This window comes from Lactuca sativa, chromosome 3 (genome assembly GCF_002870075.4).
Source record: "Lactuca sativa cultivar Salinas chromosome 3, Lsat_Salinas_v11, whole genome shotgun sequence".
Classification (NCBI taxonomy): Eukaryota; Viridiplantae; Streptophyta; class Magnoliopsida; order Asterales; family Asteraceae; genus Lactuca; species Lactuca sativa.
In genome coordinates, this window is record NC_056625.2 from 152704646 (window position 1) to 152723854 (window position 19209).

At 39.4% G+C, this 19209-nt stretch overlaps 1 pseudogene; it reads left to right on the forward strand.

Moving 5' to 3' along the window:
• The first annotated feature begins 17493 nt into the window (after window positions 1-17493).
• LOC111891852 (mitochondrial-processing peptidase subunit alpha-like) lies at window positions 17494-18759 on the forward strand (annotated as a pseudogene).
• The last annotated feature ends 450 nt before the right edge of the window (window positions 18760-19209 follow it).

Genomic DNA, 19209 nt, shown 5'->3' on the forward strand with positions numbered 1-19209 from the left:
AAAGGCTCTCTCACGAGCCCTCGGGGCCTCGACCTTCACCGGTCGAGTCTCAGCAGCCCTGGCAGCAGGTGCAGATCCCTGAAGAAGCTGAGGGCACTCGGCCTTCCGATGGCCTTTCTGGTTGCAATGAAAGCAAACCATAAACCCCTTGGGGCAATCCCTGGCGATGTGCCCCTCCTTGCCACACTTGTAGCAAGCACCAGATCGACATGTCCCCTCATGACCGTTGCCACACTTTCCGCAAGTGCGGCCCTTCGGACCTCCCGTCCTCGAATCCGTGGACTTAGTCCGCTTGGCTGCCGGCTGAGACTGAGCCGGCCGCCGGTCCACCCGCTGAGACTCCGCCTCCTCCCTGTCCTGGGTCTCTAACTTGATCTCGCGCTTCCTGGCATTCGCCTGAAGCTCAGCAAAGGTATGATAGGTGGAGTTTGACTCAAACTCCCGGATATCCCTCCTCAGAATACCCAAATACCGGCTCATCCGGGCCTACTCTGTGGACACCAGCTCGGGGCAGAACATCGCCCTCTCATGAAACTTCCGCGTGATCACCGCGACCGAATCAGTACCCTGCTTGAGGGTCAAGAACTCCTGAACCAATCGTTCCCTCTCCACCGGGGGAACGTACTCATCTATGAACATAGAGGTAAACCTCTCCCATGTCACTGCTGAAATCTCTACCAAGGTGAAGTTCGCCGTCACGAACTTCCACCAATCCTTCGCTCCCAGACGGAGCTGGTTCAAAGCGAACCGTACCCTCAGATGCTCCGGACAAGAACAAGTGTAGAAGCACCCCTCAATATCAGCGATCCACCTCATCGCAGCAATCGGATCCTACGTCCCATCAAACTCAGGTGGCTTCGTGTTGCTGAACTCCCGAAACAGCAACGAGTCACCCCCCTGTGGCCTGGCAGCGACCACAGTTGCGGTAGCTGCAGCGGCTGCAGCCTCAGTCAACGCGGCGTACCGCTCATCAAAAGTCTCCATCAAGGTGGTCTTAATAGACCCAAACATCTCCGTAATCTCAGCCCGGATCGCTGCAGCCACCTCCTCATGAATCATCTGACGAATCTCCTCATCACTCACACCGCTCGTACTCGGTCTGTGGCGTCGTCCAACCATGATGTCTCTGAAATACACCATAAAACTATCAGAGACTCCATCGAGTATAATCGCACTCGATAACGCAACCCTACTCAGTCTCCGATATCTAGGGATTCTTACTTGGGCTTCCCCCTGACCCGGTGTCTTCGGTAGTACGGGCCCAATACTACCGACCACACCGCATCAGCATTCATCCCAAGTCTTCCTCCCCAAACCCCGGATAGTGAGTACTCTACTTTTGTTATGCACTATCTATCCGCACGCTATCAAAGCATCTCATATCGGCAAATCCTCCCTAGACTAAGGCATCACAAATCAGGCCACTCTAGTCCTATCATGAATACCTAGTCTTCTAGCATGCATAACAATTCATATCATATCTTATCTCTTAACATAACATTGTAAGGTATTTTGGGGATCGTTACCGTTCGGGCGCTGACTGATCGTACACACTGCTTCATTTCTGCTTACCACAAAATCATTTATAAAAGTTTATGCCTTTATTTAAAAAGTTTTCCTCAAATCCTCGGTTTGAGTTCAGTTACGCCCGAAGGTGCACCCGAATCCCTCAAATCAAGGCTCTGATACCAATTTGTAACAACGCAAATTTTCAAACCAAATTTTCATTTCAAACAAGGCATAAACATTTCCATGTGTCATGTCAGAATACAAATCATATGAATCCCAAGATCACAAAACATCTATCAGTGTGTACAGATCACGCCGACGCCTTCCCACGGTCCTCGCTAGTACCTGAAACACATACACAACAACTGTAAGCATAAATGCTTAGTGAGTTCCCCAAAATACAACTTACGCACCTATGCCTTTCCAGGCCCTCACCTTCCGGTCCATGTGTCTCAGGGGACTTCCATCCCTGCTGGGTAAACCTTCCGGTCTTACCCACGCCAACCTTACGGTCCACATCACACGCCTTCCGGCCCATAACATAATGCCTTCCGGCCCACATAACATACATAGCACATATAACAATTAACTTATTATACATATATCACATATATCTCATATCATATCCGACCTTCCGGTCACACAGGTAAACACTTCCGGGTACATTATAGTGAGAAGACTCACCTCGTGAATATCGAAAGCTAGCAAATCCCGAAGTCACTCGTGCTCGATCCGCCGAGCTACAATCTCCCTATAACATCATGCATCTCTTATTAACACTTTTATCTTCTAAGTTTGACTATCCCTAAGAAGTCAAACATAGGTCAACTCTGGTCGACGGTCAACGGTTAACTTGACCGGACTCGGCGAGTGCACAAGGGCAACTCGGCGAGTCTAGACGTATTCGCCAACTCCCTAGGATTCCCTTCTTACTCGTCGAGTGCTTCCCCTGACTCGACGAGTTCCACCTGGGAGAGTCGTGGGGCCACCCCGACTCAACTCGCCGAGTCTCAAGAACAACTCGGCGAGTCCCAACTCGACTCAGACCACCTGTCGACCCTCTCTATCTCGTCCTGAGTCACTGAGTCAACCCGTGACTCCACTGGATCACTCACTGGCCGATCTAAGGCAATCTTCAAGCTACTCGCCGAGTCTGCTCATCGGACTCGGCGAGTCCATGCCATGCAATTACTCAAACTCGTTTCTGAGGTCAGATCCGTTCCATCAATTCATAGATCTAGTCTTTCAAGACTGATTCACCACGTAAAGTCCCTATCTTGGTGTCCAAAATACACCCCATGGCTTATAATGAACATTTTGATCTAAAGCATAAGGGTTCCAACCCAAAACTTCCATTGATTCCCAAAAAGCTTGGGCAAAGGAACACTCTGGACCTTTAGGGGTCCAGATCTATAGTCTGAATCTCTTAGGGGTCCAAGGGAGCACAAGATCTAGCCACAAATGGGTTCAATAAACCTTAAATCAATGAAAACACCAACATAGAAAAGAATAGCTCGAAATATTACCCCAATAGAGATGCTCTGGACTCCAAATCCTCAGAAGATGGCTCCTCTTGCTTACCCCTTGGCTGATTTCCTCTTTCCTTGCAAAATGACGCCTCCAAGATCAATAATAGCCTCCTTCTATGCTCCAAACGCTCACACTCGGTTAGGGTTTCACTCAAGGGACTGGTGAGCACAAATGACGGCCATAAAGCCCTTTAAATAGGTCCCAAACCTGAGAAATTAGGGTTTCATTAAACAGCGCAGACTCGCCGAGTCCATATCCTGGACTCGCCGAGTCCAAACAAATCCCGCGTCCAGAATCGCGACCCTACTCGGCGAGTCTGAGCTCCAACTCGCCGAGTCCCCTCTCAAAACACAAAATAATCAAATCAATAAAGATACCTGGAATTCCGGCTGTTACATTCCCCTTAGAATTCGTCCACTCCATCCTCTATGGAGTCCATTAGCGCAATATTCAACTATCACTCAATTGACAGTTCTAGTTCCCTTTATTTAATTAATGTCTTTTAGCCACAAAATTAATTCTTAATTAGTTATTGACTAATATTAATTAAACAATATGATTTCTCCTCTAATATATTATTCTTATAATATATTAATAAATCATATTTAATCCTCTCTCTCCATAATTCATCCTATCAAGTCGCTTTGGTGAAGGCAACCCATAAGGACCACGCACCATCGGGTCAAGTACATACTAAATAGTTATGGACTTAGACACTAATCCAACAGTCTCTCACTTGGAGAAGTCTAATAACTATTCTGTGTATGACATGAGACATAGATTGAAATCATTCTCTCACTTGGAGAAGTCTAATAACTGATCCGCAATCGTAGCTTTCAAAAGCCATTGTCAACTCTGATCTTATCAGATACGCATCCTTTAGATAAGGGATCATATATTCCTCCATTCTATATATCGTATAGACGTGATACATAGATTGAAATCATTCTCTCAGTTTATGTGTTGTTTCCTGATTTCCGATTTATGACGACTGACAACAGGCTACAATTGAACACATCAAATTAGTCCCGGCTTGGCCAAGCGCTTAGGGTGTCATCACTAAATCATCGAGGGGCCCACAAATATCGCTTTTATCCCACTCTGGGTAAAAAGAACGGATAAAATTTGACTCAATCCTCGCTTGCACTAACTTACTGAATCACACACAACAATACGTTTTATAACACCAAGTTATTGATGTGTTTACATATTATCAATGTCCAACTGACTCTCAAGTTACAACTTACACATCTCGGTTTCAAGAATATAAATATTATCATCTCACCGATCACTCATGATAAAATCCATGAAGCGATCCAAGTGCATGGGTTTAATCCAATGCTCAAATCATATTCATAAGCACTCATGAACGTTGCAGCAAACATTTGCTATATCTAATACACTTTAGGCAATCTATAAACCAATTGATGACAATCTTCTTTCATATCTACTCCCAAAGTATAAGCAATTGTGGAACGTTTGGATAATCTTATTATTCGGGAAGTCAAAACATGGAAAGTGAAACACAAGAATAATACTAATCCTATATAGCTTTTGAGAATAAATAAAACACCTTTTATTTAACCACCATATTGATTACTCATTATTTGTTGTTTCGATTAATCAACTTCTTACATGAATTATAACGACAATTGTCCCATGCTCTTAGCATGCACACTATGTTTACCAATGGTCCTTACTTTGTGAAATAATATAATTGAATAACATTTTCAATCACACTCGTTTCACAATTCCTAATCCATTAGTGTAAGAATACAAAATTCTCGCCACTACTAGAATATGTTAGATTCTAACATTTTATGTAACAGTCCTTTCGTAATGTCATGACACAAAACTCACCAAGACTCGACCAACGAAATCACAGAATACTCTATTGGAGATTGTTACAAGACAATTCCACGGTCATGAAGTCTCACATTCAAAGTACATTCCTTTGAACATCCTTCTTGCATAAAAGTTTCTAATCTAGACATTTATTCTCGATATCCAACTCCCAATATGGAAACATTTTCATATTTTCCATATGACAACTCATTCTAAATAGAATCTTATCTATTCATAATAATGTCAATATGGTCCATCCATGACTATACTTTCAACTGTCCATAAGCGACCAATCCTTGATGAACCTTAGATTGTCTTTGGCAGTTGTTTAATTATTTTAGTCAAAATCGGTTATATTTCCTTTTTCCCTCTAAATGCGGTAGGCATTTGGAAAATTTTAGAGCGGTCAAATATTATAGGATATACAATCGATCCTATTCCCGAAGCGTATGGGATGCAATTCATAATAAAAACATGATATTCTACCAGTTTCTTACTATAATATCGTCATAATATTTTTATTTGCCGTGTTCTCAAAAATTCAAACTATGAAGAGGGATGTCGTAATCATAATCAAATTTTGAGAATGCAAATAATAAATATACCATTGACTAAATTTAATTAAAATATCGCGATCTAATCTTTTAGATTGGAAACAAAGTATCACATTGTATCCCTTAGTTATACCAAAAAATAACTTTTCTACCCCTGCAACTTTGCAAACCGAAACTTTTGTTTTTCTATAATTAATATTTCCAAATTGCAATACTTAAATAATAATCATGCTCCCACTAAAATGATGATTATATCCATTCCAACATAACATTTATGCTCCCACTAGCTTTGACACATATTTAGAAACCAGCTAAACTTCAAGAAAGAATACTTATTGACTTCCAAATGTCATTGTTTCTAATACGATATGCTTTGATAAACCTTTATCTAAGCTTCTCAACCTTATACATCTTCCCTTGGATAGCTTACATGTGTGTCTGAACTAATTCAGAACTTATATTACGAAGTCCCAAATGTTTAGACTAATTGCAAAATCTCAGAATTCGAACTATGAAGAGGGATGTCGTAATCATAATCGAATTTGAGAATGCAATTTACATAATCGCTATTTCCCTAAAATCTTTCTTAGTGAAGGCGTTTCCTCACAATCATTTTCATGAAGGAGAGAAACATTATGACACTTAGATTTTATGGTGTATGTGTTCCTATCCATGTGAATTTGCCATAACCATAATCGAAAGATAATGTTTGTGACAAATTCAAACTCTTATGGACAGAACTTGTTCATTATTAATTTCTTGCCATCAAGGGTCCCACCATTTCTTCCAAGTTATCTAGCAACTCACCTATGCTAGTCATGTGCTTATGTTTAATAGGTTTACTCTTGATTAGTTCTTAAATCTTTTCAATATTTTCAGACTCCCACTGACCTCTTGACATATTAGATTCTCTTATCAAGAAACATTTATTCACAAAACAAATATCCAAGAGTTAGTGTGTCTATATCAAGACAAAACCTACATGCAATTTGGTACTAGTTGGTCTTTGTCTTATTCAAGACATCACAACTTACCAATATGTGCAAGTGTAAGAACATTCCTACTTAAGATTATGTCACTCAAGTCACAATCTTGGAGTATGACTCTAAGACTTGATTTTGGAACGAAGTATGACTCATCCTTTTGATTTAACCATTTCAACAATTTCCAATTCCTCTTCTTAGCCATAATAGTGCACTAAGATGTCCTTAGTGGATCAATTGTGATATGGTTATTAATCATTAAGACGATCATAAAACCCGATACAAAAGTACTCTTCCTTCTTCTTAGATTGAAGAAACTTTTATATTTCTGCCTAATTGATTCTTCTTATTCATTTTCCCATTCATTGAAACCTTTCAATAATTCAAAATTACACTTAATCTTGTAAGTATAACCACATTTACTAGAACTTTTGGTAAATTATGACGAATAGTCTTATTGTTATTTGTGGTGGACCTTACTAATGCACAACATTGTGTTCTAGTCCTTTAGTCCTTCACTTGACTCACATACTTGTGAGATCAAGGAATTAGTCTTAATTTCCTAAGTACCAAGATTTCCATACATCACATGATTCAAATCATATGATTCCAAGTTTCTGTCCAACTAAAACTTGGTGATGAAAATCTTTCCTTACTTAGAAAATTTTGACACTACCATAAATAACATAACTAAGAATCATATTCATTTATAGAAATACACAAACATCAATTCTTCACAACGATTTCATTGCAAGGATATATATAAATAAGACAAATCAAAAAATTTATGTTATTCATAAAAGCAGCGGAAAACATGTCCTTACAATGCAAATCAACTGAAAAACTATGTAATCAAATATTCCTAACAACTCTATCATAACTTTCTAAGCTCAAAATATGATCTTCGAATCCATGCGATCGTGATCCATTTCTTCGTGATCAGACTCATCTTGCTCTTCCATCAAGCTTCCTCTCTTTTCTCTGATCCTGCAAAACATTCAAATGTAATCTTATCACATTATGTATTAATAATCAAGGAATAGGAACCTCATGGATTCAGATAGTGGATTTTACCTGAAGTAGAGTCAAACGTCTTGACTCTCCCATTTCGTAGATCTCTTGGGTAGATTGGGTAGCTTCATCTCCAATGCCCCTTTTCTTGGCAATAAAAGCAAATTGACTCTTTTGGAACAGCACACAGAACTACTTCAAACTTTGCCTTTCTCTTATGATCAAACTTTTCGACCATGGCATGCCTTTCATTGCCATTGCCTATGTCCATAAAGGTCTGGAAGGCAGATTCACCAATCAACTTTGCTTTTCTAGTACGCCAAATTATCGTTGGTTCAGAAGCAACAAGCAAATAAGTGAGATCAATGAGGGTCACGTCGTGGTCTATCATATAGTACTCTCTTACGAACTCACTATATGAGTTAGGAAGCAACTGAAGAACCCAGTCAACAGCCAACTCCTCGTAGACAATGGTTCCCAAAAGGGCTTGAGTGAGTTTGAACTTTTCAAGCCTTTGAACTTGTGGGTTAGGGAGAACAATATGAGGAGGTGGAGGAAGTGAAGCATGATCTCGTGTTCCTCGATTAAATTGTGGAATATCATCTTCATGTCGAAAGCTTGTTGCACGGGATTTGGGAAGACCATAGTTGTCATACTTTGACATCTACAAAACGGGAGAAAAAAAATTCAAGTTAGTTGATTGATTAAGTCCTTAATAAATTATCCAAATGAGATACTAAGGCTAGGACCCAAAACAATATTCCACAACTTGGGAGAGGGATGCCGTAACCCAAATTGCAAAACATTTGAAGGTAAGTGAATGACGATTCACTAATTTTCCACCATGAAAAATGAAAAGGAGATTAAGTTTTAAATGTATTGTAAACTCCTAGATCCTTTGAGATTCATTGAACCTTTCAATGGCATGTTTAAATCTCGATATGCCCCTCGATTTATGACTAGGATGCCGAGGATCACAAAACAGGGTGTGAATAACCATACAAACTTACATGGTGCCCCCAATGTTATAGTCACCTATTCGATGTGCGGATTAACCACACACGCTCCACTGAACTATGACAAACATTGAGTCACCCTTTGCTACCTTTTCTTAGAACCATTTAGTGTGCCGGTTAACCACACACGCTCCACTAATGTCTTTGCAAGGTTGCAAAGTGTAATTTCATGGAATTGCATCAATTTGTACTTGAGGGATCAGACCAAAAACCCTAATGGGCCAAGCCTATTTTCCAATAAGCCCATTAATGGAGGCAACCAATCATATTCACCATGCAAAATCTTATAGATCATTCTTGAGCATCATAGAGGACTTTATATCATACTTGGCTCATCAAGGACCAACATGGTCTAACTTGAACCTTAATAGTGCAACAAGTGAATGGATGGCACAACAGGCTTCAAGTGTGGCACAAGAACATCAAGATTCGAGGAACACCACCACCTTGGTGCAATAGGAATATACATGGAACAACAAGGCCATACATGGCACAAGAGCATACTCCACGGGTCAACAAGAATACCTCATGGTGCAAGACGGATCCTCATGGCACAAGAGGAACCATTCATGGTGAAAGAGGGAGTCTAATGGCGCAAGAAGGAATACCCTTGGCACAACAACATCCTTCTTGGCCCATCCCTTTAATATATGGCGCAACTAGGTTCCCTTGTTGCTCTATATCAATCCCAAGTGCTCCAAACCTCTTCCAGGTGCTCCAAACTCCCTTCTATACAATTTTTACCTTCAGCACTTGATTCGTTCCTTTGTCAGATGATCCATTCCTTTCTTAGATGATCCATTCCTTTGTCACATGCTCCATGAACCCCAAGTGCTCCATTGAGTTCCAAGTGCTCCAAATGCTCCATGAATAAGATCCAAGTGCTCCATGAACATGTTCCAAATGCTCGAGTCACACTTATGTATCTTGTATGAGCTTCTGGATGTTGCGCAGAGGTGGGAGATTGAGATTGAGATCTAGATGGGGAAGAAGAGGCTGACTCTAGTTTAATTACAACAAAAAACAAAGCGATCTAGGCCCACTAATACTCGATACAGCGGTAATAGTGGTTACACTTTTGGTAAGTATGTGAAGGCACATGCCGATGAGCTACTAGGTGCCACAAACATGGCAAGAAAGGGCATAATGTGAGGAAATGTTGTCAACATGCTCCGTCTATGGGTACCAGGATTTGTTATTGTTGTGATCAGGTAGGCTATGTGAAGGCCCCGTGTCCTTTGCTTGCTACTAGGCCAATGCATGCACCAGCCCCGACCACTATAAGGTTTATAGATGGACGACAGGGGAGAGTTGAGGCGCGAAGGCAAAGGGTCGTTCTTATGCCTGATATCGTTATTGTTATGATCTAATTTATTATTCTTTCAAGATATGTTATTATCTGCTTGTTATTGTATTTCTGGTAGGTACATTCATAGTGAATTCCTTGCATGCTCTTGTGCTTTTTGACTCAAGTGCAAGTCGGTATTTTGTGTCTCAGTCATTTAATAGGAGTTTCGATATGACACTTGGAGTTCTGGGGTGTCCGTTGTGAGTTATCACTTCAATAGAAGTTATAGCAGTCAGAGTTAATTTTCAGACTTTTTCGTTTAACTTTGAGTAATTCAGGATTACACTTCAGGAAATATCAGGAGAGTGGGTGTACTAGGGTTTTGTGCAACACTATTATTCCAACACTCTATTATATTAGAGATCATTTCGGGAATAAAAATATTTTCTGCCAAAAATATCTTAGGACTATAAATAGAATTCTGAACCAAATTAATTCATTATTCGCTTTTCCAACTAGAGAAAAGCCATTTTCTCTCTCTCACGGATCTTCGGGTTTCCATCCCAAATCGTGAGTACCTCTTTCTAGTAGTGTTAGAAAGCTTAATATGTGTTTATAACATGATTTAGAAGGCTAAATCACTAGATTTAGGAGTTTACTTCCCAAGGTGTTCTTGGGCGGTAAACTCCCGAAACAAAGCCTAGACCGACCCTTGTGTTATGCTACTACCTTAGACTCATTTATATGTGTATTAGGGACAAGAAAACAACCAATAAACACAAACACATGGGAGTTCACGGCCCAAGAGGATCTTGGACCGTGAACTCCAATAAAATGATCAAAGGGTGCTTTTAAGGCACCTAAAGCCCTAGACATTTACATGGAATTGTTCCCACTTAATTGAAGGAATAAAACACATCATAATCACCCCTTTAAGTGAGTTCACGGCCCTAATAAGGTTCTTGGGACGTGAACATCAAATAAAGGCACCAAGGTGTGCCTAAGGCCTTCATATGCTTGGAATAAAAGTCTAGAACCTATACCACTTGTGCAAGAGACTTGAAAGCATCAAAAACACCCATCCTTAAGAGTTTACAGCCGCAAACTCTAAGGGAAATGGCCTTAGGGCTGTAAACTCCTAAATGGAGTGTTTCTATGCCTTAAACCCTTCCAAGGACTTAACCACCAAGTTGGAATAATTCTAGGGATTATTTTGTTGGATAAGGTGTCTAAGTCCATAACTTATTTGGTACATACTTGACCCGACTCGGCATGGTCCATTTGGGTTGCACTTCACCCAAACGATTTATGGATAATTTTATGAGAATTGTATACTTACGATTTATTAATATATTATAAGTTATAATATATTGATATGAAGTCATGTTATTTAATTAGTTTTAGTCTTAAATTAATTATGAATTAATTTAGAGATTAAAAAGAAGACTGATTAAATTATGGGCTATTATATTTTATATAGTATGGGCAAATACTCATTTGTTAATGGGCTAAGCTAATATGGAAGTCCATGGATGGTCCATGGAGCTTTTAACCCATGGATCCTTGGAATGGAAAAGACATGGGTTATTAGGGTTTCACCCTAACCATGCACACTATATAAAGAAGCATATGATGCAAGAAATGTGACACTAGTAGTGTGAGACTTAGTGGTGGCCGATTCCACAAGAAAGTATACTACTCTCTCAAAGTTTTCCAAGTGTTTGTGGTGATTTGTGATCCCATTTGAGGCATTCACACTATTGGTGCTTGGCTCTCAAACTCCAAACAATCAACCATCATCAAAAGGTATGTATTTCTACTAGTACTTTTATGATTCATAATCCTTATGCTATGCTAGTTAGGAAGAAACCTTGGAAGTTATTATTTGCATGTATTTTAGAAGAAAACATAGATCCAAGGTTTATTAGGGTTGCATGCACACTTAGGAAGTGTTAGATCGCTCAAAACCCAACATATTTAACACCTTAAAACAACCAAAGACATTGAGTCTTGGAGTTTACGTCCGTAAACTCAAGAGTTTACAACTGTAAACTCCATGTGTGATGGTATATGGAGTGTAAACTCATATATGGGATCCTTTGGAACCCTAAACCTAAGTACCTTGTCCCACAATAGCTTAGATGCAATCCTTAGGGTTTAAAACACTTACATAAAGTGTTTATTTTGTTCTAGGATGTCTTAACTTTATCAATTAGTAATTTAAGACTAATTGAGTGCATATATGTGTGATTATATGTTCATTAGGATCGTAGTGTGTGTACAAGTCCTCACTTGACACCTAACAATCCTACACCGTCCAGTTCATCCGAACCACCATCTACAGGTGACTTCATACCCCTAATCAATGTTTTAAATGATTTTAAATGCTTTAATCGGGGGGGGGGGGGGGGGAATACGAGTAGAAAACAACATGTTATTAAATCATCTATATGTATTTTATAACTGTGTTTTCATTCAACAAATTTCACATACTACAAAATGTGATGCATGAAATGGTTTTCTATCTTTAAAATACTTTGTTATCAAATGTATTACTTTTGAAATGATTATCAAAATGACATCAAGTCACTTTTATATTTATTCAAAACCCTTAGATGTCTTACAAAACCATTTTACATTCTTTAACTAAACTATGCATATACACTTATATTCTTATATATGTATTGATGATATAGTTTACGTCTTTCATTTAGTTTCCCACACCCTTGAGTAGTAAGAGTGTATAAACCTACTTGAACAACCAATTACCTTTCAGTAAATTATCATAGGGATAATTTGTAGATATCAAACATAATTCCTGTTACAAGGAATCACACAAGAGTCAGTTCATTCATGAGTCTATACCAGTACATTACCTGATACATAAGTACATTTACATTTGATTACATGATACATGAGTACGTTTACATATACTTACATGATACATGAATACGCTTACATGAACACATTACATGAGTACCTTTACGTAGATACATTTACCTGTGTATATTAACATGAATACTTGTATCTCGAATTGCGAGGATGATTTATTAGTACCTTCTGTGTAAATCTTCCTGCCTATCCCTAGTACCTCGGGATATCTAGATAGGACCTTATCCCTAGTACCTCGGGATATCTAGACGAGACCCTATCCCTAGTACATCGGGATATATTGACGGGACTAACCATTCCGGAACCCAGCTGTTAGCAACAGTGGGTGATGAACATCTACGGATGTCTAAGGTTATCACTTATAATAGATAGATTGATATCGGAACTAACCATTCCTCCATCCTGCTGCTGCAACAGAGGATGAAATGAAAATCTTCGGATGATCATTAGGTTATTACTTATACTAGGAGTACCTTTACGGGACTAACCCTTCCTCCGCCCTGCTGCTGCTACAGAGGACAATTGGACAATCTTCAGATGTTCATTAGGTTATATATGTCGTGTTAGCCCTAGTACCTTGGGATAACAGTTACATACGTCGTGTTAGCCTTAATACCTCAGGTTAATATTTACTTTAATATACTTTCCTATTTACTTTATTTTGTGATAGGTTATACGTTTCACTTTACGCGATGGCGTGTTAGCCCTAGTACCTCGGGATAACACTTACATTAGTACTTTTTCCTGTTTACTTTATTTTGTGATACTTTCACATAAACGATGAGTTAGACTAAGTACTTTTAGTACTAGTTAATAGAAAGGAAAAGCTATCATTTTACTTGCAGAACATTTAAGTCTTGGTAGAAGACTACTTCATTATAACAAAACATTCGGGTCTTGGTAGAAGACTACATCTCAAACTATTAGAAAATAAGGGATTTTCTAGGGCTTTTCATACTTACATCAACATTTTCATTTAAAGGTTTACATGACTTTTAAAACAGCTTTTAGTAAGCAAGACAATGACACTTAAACACTTATGAATTCACCAGCTTTAAAGCTGATACTCTCTTTCAAAATAACTTGTATTCTCAGGTCATCAGTAGACAGGTTCGGTGGCCAGGTTTTGAGAAGCCGGAGCAGACAAGTCACGTCTTTTATTTTGATTGTATATTTTGGTGTCTTATTACAATGAAAGAACACACATGTATTAAAACTTTACTAATAATGCAATGGATGACGTTGTTGCTTGTTTACTATTTTACACTGTTGTGATACTATACATGACGTCCTCCACCCCTGAACATTTCCGTCGTTCGTGGTTTTGGGGTGTGACAATCTAGGCCCACTAATACTCGATATGGAGGTAATAGGGGTTACACTTGTGGTAAGTATGTGAAGGCACATGCCGATGAGCTACTGGGTGCCACAAACATGGCAAGAGAGGGCATAATGTGAGGAAATGTTGTCACCATGCTCCGTCTATGGGTACCAGGATTTGTTATCATTGTAATCAGGTAGGCTATGTGAAGGCCCCATGTCCTTTGCTTGCAACTAGGCCCATGCACGCACCAGCCCCGACCACTATAAGGTTTATAGATGGACGACAGGCAAGAGTTGAGGCGCGAAGGCAAAGGGTCGTTCTTGCGCCTGATATCGTTATTGTTATGATCTTATTTATTATTCTTTCAAGATATGTTCTTATCCGCATGTTATTGTATTTCTGGTAGGTACATTCATAGTGAATTCCTTGCATGCTCTTGTGCTTTTTGACTCAAGTGCAAGTCGGTATTTTGTGTCTCAGTCATTTAGTAGGAGTTTCGATATGACACTTGGAGTTATGGGGTGTCCGTTGCGAGTTTCCATTGCCAACGAGCATGAGGTTTCTACATCGTGAAATTTAGGAGATTGTGTCTTAGAGATATTCAGGGTGTCTTACCCAATCGATTTGATTCCTATCCCCATGATGGACGTGTGTGTGATAGTAGGGATGAATTGGTTGAGCAGATTTGGTGCCATGATTAACTGTGATGAACAGTCGGTGGTAGTTTGAACCCCAAGTGGGGTAGAACTAATTATTTATAGCGAGAGTACCAAGGTTGGTTCGGCCATTTGTTCATCTGCTAGGGCTTGGGAGTATCTGCAACATGGATGTTCGGGTTGTCTCACTTACGTGATTGATACTCAGGTTGAAAGGGGGGGATTCGGTTTCAGATGTTCCTATAGTTAGATAGTTTCCTTATATATTCCTGGAGGATTTACCTGGTGTGCCTCCTACGACATAGGTTGAGTTCAGGATTGACTTGGTTCCCAGTGCCGCTCCGATCGCTAAGACACCATACCGATTAGCACCGCCTGAGATGCATGAGTTGTCCTCTCATCTCCAAGAGCTATTGGGCAAGTAGTTTATACGACCAAGCAGTTCACCATAAAGAGCACCGATTTTGTTCGTGAAAAAGAAGGACGGTTCAAACTAGATGTGAATTGATTACTGGGAGTTGGACAAATTGACGGTGTAGAACCGTTACCTATTTTCACGGAATGATGATATATTTGACCAGCTGTAAGGTGCATCTTGCTTCTCCAATATCGATTTGAGGTCTGGGTATCATCAGATGAGACTGAGAGAGGAGAACGTGGATAAGACACCGTTTCGAACTGGTTATGCTCATTAGGAGTTCGTGGTGATGTGGTTTGGGCGCACAAATGCACCAATGGCATTTATGGATTTGATGAATCGGGTATGCTAGCCTATGCTCGATGGTTTTGTCATTGTTTTTTTTATTGTATCATAGTCTATTCCAAGACCAAAGAGCAGCATGATAAGCACCTTTGAGAGCTACTAGAAGTTTTGAGGAGGGAGAGGCTTTATGCCATGTTCTCAAAGTGTGAGTTTTGGTTAAGGGAGGTGTAGTTCTTGGGACACCTCGTTAAAAAAGATGGGAGTTTGGTCGACCCGACCTAGATAGAGGCAGTTATGCAGTGGGAGGTCCTGAAATTTCCCTTAAAGATTAGGATTTTTCTGGGTTTAGGAGGCTATTGTTGGAGGATTATTCGGAATTTCTCCAAGCTTGTTGTATCCCTCACCCATTTGATGAGGAAGGGCATGGATATTCGTTAGGGGACTGAGCAGCAGGCTGCATTCGAGACTCTGAGACAAAAATTATGTGAGGCCCCGGTGTTGACCCTTCCTAAGGGTGTAGATGATTTTTATGTATACTGTGATGCTTCTATCACATGTTTGGGGGCAGTACTCATGAATCAAGGGAGAGTTATTGTGTATGCTTCTAGGCATCTGAAGCCACATGTGGTTCAGTATATGACGCATGATTTGGATAGGGCTGTGATGTTTACCCTTAGTATTTCGCGACATTATCTATATGGGTACCGACGTACCATCTACATGGATCACAAGAGTCTGAGATATCTCATGGATCAGTCGAATCTGAATATGAGATGTCGTAGATCGCTTGACGTGGTAAACGATTATGACTTCGAGATTCTTTCTCATCCGAGAAAGAAAATGTGGTCGTTGATGCTTTGAGTCGCAAGACGACTAATATTTATGTTGGGGGTTTTATGTATGATGATTTCTATTGATTCACCACTCTTGGAGTTGATCTAGGAGGATCATGCTGAGGGAATCACAAGTGACCACTGGAAGATGAAGAGAATCAGAGGTCAAATTAGTAGGTTTGGCACCGATACCCGTGGATTGTTGACACAGTGTCACCGGGTTTGGGTCCCAGCATTACAAGAAAAGACCCTTTTATGACGCACAAACTACGACACTCATTGATTTATGTTACGCAAAAGAGAGTGACATTATAAAAGCGTCATCACTTAAAAAATTTAAGGATCTAGGTCATGCATTATTGCATGCCCATAAATTAGTGTCTCATGTGAAAAAAATTAAAAAGACGGAGGGCACTTTAACTAAAATGCGCGTCCTCTGTGAATGTCGTTTTATATTATTTTTTAAGAAGCGCGTTTCTCTCTTCTTAGAGGGAAAATGAAATCCCCAGAAATTTTAAACCCCGTTTTCTTCTCCTACATTCGTATCAATCTGTTCTCTAACATCTCATCTCCTTCGTCTCCGCCCCTCACCCACCTCCACTACCTCCAACCCACACCGACTCTTCAAGCCTGCACAACGTAAGCTAGGGCTTATTTTAATCGGAGACTTACGCCCCATTCGCTTCTCTATCGATTGCAACATCGTTCAACAACTACGACTCCTCCACCGCAATGGTGTTGTGACTCATCATGCTACAACATTGGCGACTACACATATATCATTTAATCTCTCTCATACTCATCATAGAAGAACGACAAGTAGTCTATCATCATCGTTACATTAGTATCGACTCTTGAAGCTCACTTGTCCACTTCCCCTCCACCCTACTCCATCTACTAAGAGTCCTCAGGTTTGCAATCGCTAGGTCTGATTGCACCAAGGTATGAAAATGATGCTTTTACTCTGCCCTATTTCTTAAGTCGTTCAGCAATAAGAGGAAACGCAATTTCTCATTCATATCTCGACTTCATCTTCTAAATCAAGAAAAAAGGCATAAGATTTTTTCCTGCATCAACGATTTCACCTGGTACTTTCGATTTCTCCTTTATACCTCGGTATTTTTCCTACATCTACTTCTCATCTCTGAAAACAACTTGATTTCACCATTTCAGCTTACAACTATTGGTTTAGAAGTTTAGATTCTTCAGGGAATTTGGGAAAAGAAATGTCATACATATGGCCACACCTTCTTAAGTTAAATGAGTACATTTTTTTCACATAAATGAGGTGCATATTTCAATTTTTTTGTTTTTGTCAAATTTTCAAATTTTGATTTTTTTTCTTGGCCAGGTTTGCAAGTTCAAGTGCAGTTGCAGCCAAATCATCTTCAAGGGGTATCTTTCGTTGGTTTACAGGAGGAAGTTCTTCCAGCCTCCCTTCTCTAGACTTTCCACTTAAGGGAATTTAATTCCTATCCTCTCTACCTGATCATGTTGAAACAAGAAAAGACCAAAATCACAACCCTCCAAAATACAGTCGGAATTGCCTCTGAAACTTCAACAGTAAGCAACTATTTTCCTTATTCCTATATCACCAAGGTATTTCATGTCGTCATCTCATGTGCCTGATTATTGGAACATAATCCTCTAGCTTCCATTGGGTTGTATGTGAATTCTAGCTCAATGTATGAAACACCAATTTCATTTGGAGCCACACATCTTCTAGAACGTATTGCTTTCAAAAGCACAGCTAACAGAAACCAATTAATAGTTGTGAGAGAAGTGGAAGCCATTGGGGGAATGTTAATACTTCTACTTCTAGGGAGCAAATGGGTTACAGTTATGATGCTTTAAAGACTTATCTTCCTTAAATGGTGGAGTTACTTGTTGACTCTGCAAGGAATCAAGTGTTCTTGGATTGGGAAGTCAAAGATCAGGTATCTGTTTGCCTATTTTCCTTTCTTTCTAGTTCCTTTCTTGGGTTTTCTTTTAGATTATTTCTTAAAATTTATATTATATTGTTTTACAGATCAAGAAAGTGAAAGCTGAGATCAGTGAATACGCCAACAATCCAAAAACCTTGTTGTTAGATGCAATTCATTCTGGTGCATTAGCCAATCCTCTTCTTGCATCAGAAGGCTCATTAAACAGATTAAACAATTCAATTTTGGAAGAATTTGTAGCTGTAAATCATACTCATAGATTTAGGGGCAATTTATTTTTCATTTTTTGAGCTTAATGTGTTAAGTACTTAAACTAGACAACTATACATTATTTGTATTTTATATTCTTTGTATTTTATATTGTTTGAAAATTTCAGGCAGACTACGTTGCTCCTAGGATTGTATTTGTTGCATCAGAGGTTGAACTTGAGGAATTATTGAAATATGCAGAGCCTCTTCTGTCTGATTTGCCAAGTGGCGTACATGTTGAGGAGCAAAAGCCGGTTTATGTTGGAGGCGATCATCGTGTTATGGCTGATACATGGGAGTGGTTTTGTAAATTCGGTTTATGTTGGAAGTGATCATCGTGTTAAGACCTGGTAGACAAGGATTATCATAACTTATTTTCATGATATGTCATGTTTTCTTGAAATTGTAGTGATTATCATAACTTATTTTCATGATACAGTAGGAGGTACTCATCCACATTGAAGATTGTTCGACAAGATATGATCGAGTCAATCTGTCCACAAGATCAAGTCAACACCACCATGGATTACAACCTTTTCGATTACAATTCCGACTATATGAACGTGAGCTTCCTATTTGGGTGCTCGGATTCATGGAGTGGAATAGGAGGTGGGTTGGATTTCTTCCTGTTAACATGAAAGGTTCCACAAAATAACTTTTGTTGAATAATTTATCCGGGAGTATGTTAGGATTGGACCTAGTCCACCTTATCCCTTTTTGAATTTTATATATATATATATATATATATATATATATATATATATATATATATGTTGACTTAAATGTTGTGTTGACTTGTAGATGGTTGGTGGATCAAGGAGACAATCAAAGAAAAAGTGAAGTACAGTAGAGAAGAATGTTACTTAAAGTGTT